This window comes from Simochromis diagramma, unplaced genomic scaffold, assembly GCF_900408965.1.
Source record: "Simochromis diagramma unplaced genomic scaffold, fSimDia1.1 OVJJ01000321.1, whole genome shotgun sequence".
Classification (NCBI taxonomy): domain Eukaryota; kingdom Metazoa; phylum Chordata; class Actinopteri; order Cichliformes; family Cichlidae; genus Simochromis; species Simochromis diagramma.
In genome coordinates this window covers 13,394,111-13,401,143 of record NW_024386772.1, presented here as the reverse complement: position 1 = coordinate 13,401,143, position 7,033 = coordinate 13,394,111, and the positions used below count along the sequence as shown (strand labels likewise).

General features: G+C 41.9%; 1 long non-coding RNA gene across 1 annotated transcript; it reads right to left on the bottom strand.

Annotated features, from left to right (window-relative positions):
- Positions 1–4,350: 4,350 nt before the first annotated feature.
- On the bottom strand, positions 4,351–6,431 carry LOC120745532. The gene is made up of 5 exons (XR_005698651.1): positions 6,228–6,431; positions 6,011–6,110; positions 5,833–5,892; positions 5,328–5,742; positions 4,351–4,661 (listed from the first exon to the last, which is right to left on the bottom strand). It is a non-coding gene; the product is annotated as an uncharacterized LOC120745532 (long non-coding RNA).
- Positions 6,432–7,033: the final 602 nt, after the last annotated feature.

Genomic DNA, 7,033 nt, shown 5'->3' with positions numbered 1-7,033 from the left:
TCTGACGAAGCACTTTCAGGGATGTCAGAGTTTGGCATGCAGCAAGACCCACATAGTCAAAGGCTGGCTGTTTTTGTTTCTTTTTTGTTTGTTTGTTTTTTGTTGTTGTTTTTTTTCATGTTTTTGTTTATCTCTTGCTTTGTTTGCCCCCCCTCATTTTGGTTTGGTATTCTCTACTGTTCTGCTGCTATGCTGATGTTTTTTTTATGTGATGTAATCTGTCTCTGCGGTGGACTGTAGTGTTCTAAAAGTACAATAAAATATTAATCACAAAAAAACAAACAAATGTAAGGTTAAGTGAAAACCACACAAAAAAAAAATAACATTGACTTGCTTGGTCAATGTAACTGAAATATAGATGGTAATTTAATCCAAAATTTTGTTCAAATTACTTAATTTTGCAAACTGAACTTATTCAAAATTGTACTTAAAATTAAATATGAATGTTATTGTATTTCACTGGTCTAAGTTTAAAAAAATCAAACAAACTAATATGTAGTTGTGTGTTTTATAATACATATATGAAAAATGACCACATGTTAACATTTTTCCAAATGAAAAATTTATTTTCACAAACATGACAATAACTCGAAATAAACAAGCACTAAAAAGAAAAGAGGCCTTTCCCTTTTAGCTCAAAGCCTTTCATACTTGAAGGATAAATGGCAAACCAGGAGAGCAAACACAAAAAGTTAAAAGGTCCTGCCCAGTATCTTAGCTGTTCCCAGGACTGCGCTCTTCTGGACAGAGATCTCCGATGTTATTCCCGGGATCTGCTGGAGCCACTCGCCTAGCTTGGGAGTCACCGCATCTAGTGCTCCGATTACCACGGGGACCACCGTTACCTTCACCCTCCACATCCTCTCGAGCTCTTCTCTGAGCCCTTGGTATTTCTCCAGCTTCTCGTGTTCCTTCTTCCTGATATTGCTGTCATTCGGAACCGCTACATCGATCACTACGGCCGTCTTCTTCTGTTTGTCTACCACCACTATGTCCGGTTGGTTAGCCACCACCATTTTGTCCGTCTGTATCTGGAAGTCCCACAGGATCTTAGCTCGGTCATTCTCCACCACCCTTGGGGGCATCTCCCATTTTGACCTCGGGACTTCCAGGTTATACTCAGCACAGATGTTCCTGTACACTATGCCGGCCACTTGGTTATGGCGTTCCATGTATGCCTTGCCTGCTAGCATCTTGCACCCTGCTGTTATGTGCTGGATTGTCTCTGGGGAATCTTTATACAGCCTGCACCTGGGGTCTTGCCTGGTGTGATAGACCCCAGCCTCTATGGATCTTGTACTCAAAGCTTGTTCTTGTGCTGCCATGATTAGTGCCTCTGTGCTGTCTTTCAGTCCAGCTTTGTCCAGCCACTGGTAGGATTTCTGGATATCAGCCACCTCCTCTATCTGCCGGTGGTACATACCGTGCAGGGGCCTGTCCTTCCATGATGGTTCCTTGTCTCCCTCCTCTTTCTTGGGTTTCTGCTGCCTGAGGTATTCACTGAGCACTTGGTCAGTTGGGGCCATCTTCGTGATGTATTCTTGGATGTTTGTTGTCTCATCCTGGACTGTGGTGCTGACACTCACCAGTCCCCGGCCCCCTTCCTTCCGCTTAGCGTACAGCCTCAGGGTGCTGGACTTGGGGTGAAACCCTCCATGCATGGTAAGGAGCTTTCTTGTCTTTATGTCAGTGGCTTCTATCTCCTCCTTTGGCCAGCCTATTACCCCAGCAGGGTACCTGATCACGGGCAGGGCGTACGTGTTGATGGCCCGGATCTTGTTCTTACCATTCAGCTGACTCCTCAGGACTTGCCTGACCCTCTGCAGGTACTTGGTGTTTGCAGCTTTTCTAGCGGCCTCTTCATGGTTCCCATTCGCCTGCGGGATCCCCAGGTACTTGTAACTGTCCTCTATGTCTGCAATGTTGCCTTCTGGTAGTTCAATCCCCTCAGTTCTGACTACCTTCCCTCTCTTTGTTACCATCCGACTACACTTCTCCAGTCCGAACGACATTCCAATGTCATTGCTGTATAGCCTGGTAGTGTGGATCAGTGAATCGATGTCTCGTTCACTCTTGGCATACAGCTTGATGTCATCCATGTACAGGAGGTGGCTGACAACTGCTCCGTTTCGTAGTCGGTATCCGTAGCCAGTCTTGTTAATGATCTCACTGAGGGGGTTCAGGCCTATGCAGAACAGCACTGGGGACAGAGCATCTCCTCGGTAGATCCCGCACTTGATGGTGACTTGTGCTATGGGCTTGGAGTTGGCCTCTAGTGTTGTACGCCACATCCCCATTGAGTTCCCGATGAAGGCTCTTAGGGTCCCATTGATCTTGTACAATTCTAGGCATTCCAGTATCCAGCTGTGGGGCATTGAGTCATAGGCCTTCTTGTAATCAATCCAGGCAGTGCACAGGTTGGTCAGTCTGGTCTTGCAGTCTCGGCTGACTGTTCTGTCTACCAGTAGCTGGTGTTTTGCGCCTCTGGTATTCTTGCCAATTCCTTTCTGTGTCCCGCTCATGTATTGACCCATGTGCCTGTTCATCTTAGCCGATATGATGCCTGACAGGAGCTTCCATGTAGTACTGAGGCAGGTTATTGGTCGGTAGTTGGAGGGGACCGGTCCCTTCTTGGGGTCCTTGGGGATCAGGACCGTCCGACCTTCGGTTAGCCATCCCGGGTGTCCCTCGTTAACTAGCAGCTGGTTCATTTGTGCTGCCAGACGCTCGTGGAGTGCAGTCAGCTTCTTTAGCCAGTAGGCGTGAACTATGTCGGGCCCTGGTGCTGTCCAACTCTTCATACTGGAGACCCTTTCTTGGATATTTGCCACTGTGATGGTTACTGGACCCTGTTCAGGGAGGTCGCTATGGTCTGCCCTCAGATCCACTAGCCACTGAGCATTGCCGTTATGGGTTGCGTCCTTCTCCCATATGCTCTTCCAGTATTGCTCCGTCTCCAGCCTTGGTGGTGCTGTTCTCTTATTATTGTTCCCTTGCCACTGAGAGTACACCTTTGCTGGTTCTGTGGAGAACAGCTGGTTTATTCTCCTGCCTTCTATCTCTCTGGTGTACCTCCTCAAGCGACTGGCCAAGGCTGTGAGTCTTTGCTTGGCAGTTTCCAAGGCCTCAGGTATGGACAGCTTGCTGTATTTCTTATGCACTTTCTTTGTCGCACCTTTCTGCAACTCCGTTAGTTGGCTAACCTCCCTCCGTGCTACTTTGATCTTGCCCTCTAGCCTCCTTCTCCATGGAGGGTACTGCTCCTTGTGGCTGTTCAACTTGTAGCCAAGCATCTCACTGATCACTGCTGCCGTATTGTAGACCAGCTTTTTAGCTAAAACTAAAAACAAACTAAAAACTACTTCCACAAACATTCAGCTTTGATATTAATGAGTTTTTTGGGTTCATTGAGAACATGGTTGTTGTTCAATAATAAAATTATTCCTCAAAAATACAACTTGCCTAATAATTCTGCACTCCCTGTAATGTTAATAAAAAATCTCCATATAATGTATGACTATAATGAAGAACAGGGGTGGCTGGGGTGGCTGTAGCTCAGGTGGCAGAGCAGGTCAGCCACTAATCAGAAGGTCGGTAGTTCGATCCTCGCCTCTGTCAGTGCGCCCCAGGGCAGCTGTGGCTACAATGTAGCTTGCCATTGCCAGTGTGTGAATGTGTGTGTGAATGGGTGAATGGCTGAATGTAGTGTAAAGCGCTTTGGGGTCCTTAGGGACTACACTGTAAAAAAAAAATCTGTCAAATTTACGGTAAAATACCAGCAGCTGTGGTTGCCAGGAATATACCGTGTAAAAAATGTGGAATCTGTAAAAGACAATACGTATACTGGTTTTGTAGCCCTAATTTTTAAGGTAGACAACGTATTATTTTACCAAAATCATGATAGAAAAAAACAAATATATTTGTCAATTATACAGCAATTTAATGTAAAAAAAAATGCAACTTTCCATAGCTTTTTACGGATATTTGCAGTAAAAAAAAGTTATAATATAATAATATTTACAGTAATTGTTGTTAATTTAACAGTAATAGGATAGACCCTATTATTGTAAATAACTGTAAAAATAACAGAAATATGTTAAACCTTATTAAAACCTTTGACAGTAAAAAACACAGTGAAATCGTATAACAAATTACAGCATTTTATTTTGACCAGATACATTTTACGGTAAATTCCTGGCAACCACAGCTGCTGGTATTTTACCGCTAAAAATACAGTACAATATGAGGAACATAAATGGTTTACCGTACATTTTACATTTGCAACCGCTAAATATAGAAAAATCTAAAGATGCTCATATACATCCAAGGTAGAGAATATTACTGATAAACAATGAGAAAATTTGACATACCATTTGAAAACAGACTAAACATATCATTTTCTTTATTCCTACAAAACAGCATAGATCTTGAGAATACAGCATGTGTCCATATATATGGCTGGTAATCCATGGAGGAATGAATAAACATGAAACAAAATATTACCTGCCCCTGACCTATCAACAGTAATGAGTCACTGGGTCCTGCCTTGGTGAAGGAAAGGACTCGGTGGAGTTTCTAATGCGCATGGTGTCGAAGATACAAGCTCTGCAGGAGTACTTCAATGTCCATCAGGAGTTCACTTTGGACTGGCAGGATCCCCTCTGCAGCAAAAAAAATGGACAAAGTTTGATCAGTGCTTGAGCAAAATGCACAGAAATGAACAAAACGTGCTGCCAAAAACAGATCTAATGATGAATGATTTCTTAAGTGTAAAATATACAGTTCTTAAAGGATAGCTATTGTCAAAATGCAACCTGGGCTGTTTTTTTTTTGTTTTTTTTTTACTGTAAACAAGACAAACATATATCTAAAAGCATAATTACGACAAACAAGCCGTTTTTGAGATTGACCGTGATTTTGTTTTGTGGTCAATAGCCAGTGAATGGGAATACTAGGGGGCCGGGGCATAAATTTGAGCACATCAAAATTGATACAGTAAAAAAATAAAAAATAAAAAAAATAAAAACCAGCCCAGGTTGCGTTTTGGCAATAGTTATACTTTAAATCTACTTATGTAAAAGTGATACATAGACAACGCAGCCCTAATCACAATCATAATTTGTTGGAAAACGTATTTAAGTTTCGTATTGATTTATCATAGAACTTGAAGTTAATGGCTGAATGCATGGTGATGAGACCTATCATTCAATCTACATTTTATAGCGTATGAAACTGCTCACCTGGACATGAACCTGAGCTCGGCTGATTAAGATTAGTGTCTCCTGTCCATCTTTCTTTAGCAAAACTTGAATAATACCACTGCTTACCTCTCATTGAATCTTTGGGTGCAGACTTAATTGAAGAGCCTCGTATAAACAGGCAGGGTGTGATGTTTAGGGAAACCAAAGAATACAGCCGCCATCATTTCTGCCAGAAGACTCATGGGGTGCAACGAAGCTTTCATTGTGGACTGGCTAGATACCTTCTGCATTCAGAAAGAAAACAAGAAGGGCATACACCATAAACAATAATAACTGACAAAAATAATGAGACAAGAAATTAAAGTAACAAAATAAGTGCAAATCAAGTTTCCCTGTGTTGCAGTGTAGCTGAATGTTTTTCAACAATTTGATTTACGGTAAAACACATACCAAATGTTTCCAGCCAAGGTTTGTTTCAATCTTCAGCATGTTTTTCCTGCCATTGTCTTGAAACTGTTTCATCTGTCCCTCTCATTTGATGCTGTTTACAAAAACAAAACAGCAATATTGTAAAGGGAAAAAGGAAAATTAATTTAATGGAGAAAAAAAAGATTATGACCTGAAATCTCACCATTTCCTGAGAGTCACAGGTCCTTTGAGTATCCTTATGGTTTCTGCTCAAATTCAGTGTCTGAAAAGGGCAGGAACAAAACAAACCTTTTTAATCATAATAAAGACAAAATAAGATTTAGAGACAGACGACAAAGAAATGTGTAAAATATCTTCTTGAATCTGTTTACTTTACTAACCTTGAAAGAGACTCTTGGGTCTTAGCTGTGCCACCACCCTTAAACCTTAAAACAGATGGAGACGATATGCTGGCCTGGCTTGAAATTTCCATATTTGGTGCTGTAAAACAATATCACAAACAATAGATTAATTGTACTTTTTGGACCTTGGCCAAAGCATAATAGAAAAAACAGAAAGCCCTTCATGGCTATTGTGCAATGAAATCATAATACTTACTGGTTTGTTTCTCAGATGTCTCCACTCCTAATAATTGTAGTGCCTCCAGTACAATTTCAAGGATTGAGGCAGACAGGTCCGGCAGCACCTTAGTAATGGAACTCCTTATGCTGTCCCCCATTTCCAAGATGTCTGATAAAAGAATGTGAATAAAGGTCAATTTACACCAAGTGGTACCTTTGGTCTTAAAATATGAAGCTGATCTTGCAGGGATAGCTCAGTAGGTAGAGTGGCGGCCACATGATCGGAAGGTCGGGGGTTCGATTCCCCTGAACAGCTACCCTGAGGTACCCCTGAGCAAGGTACCGTCCCTACACACTGCTCCCCGGGCGCCCAATGGCTGCCCACTGCTTCACTGAGTGAATGGGTTAAATGCAGAGAGGGATTTTCCCCACGGGGACCAATAAAAGTACACTTTCTTCTTTGCTTGATACTACACTTTTATACAGTGTTTCGTAAGTACCAAACTAACAGCACCATTATTGTGACAGCACACTGTGTTTCAATGGAACCATTTGGTACCCATACTTCATGTAAGATGTTAATGGATAGAAATCAATTAAGTCAATGGGTTTTGACCAAAAAAATCATTGTATTTAAAACAGCTTACTATCACTTATGTCACACAGAACATCAGCAGGAGGCTCAGTAGAGGGCTCTTCTGATTTCTGCCACAGATCAGACTCTAGCAGACATCTCAAAGTCTCTCTTAAAGGCACATAATAGGCAAACCTATCTTTTCTGTTTTCATCTCTCCCTAAAAATATTTTCTTTGGTTCCACATAGTTGAAGGCTTTTTTAAAGAT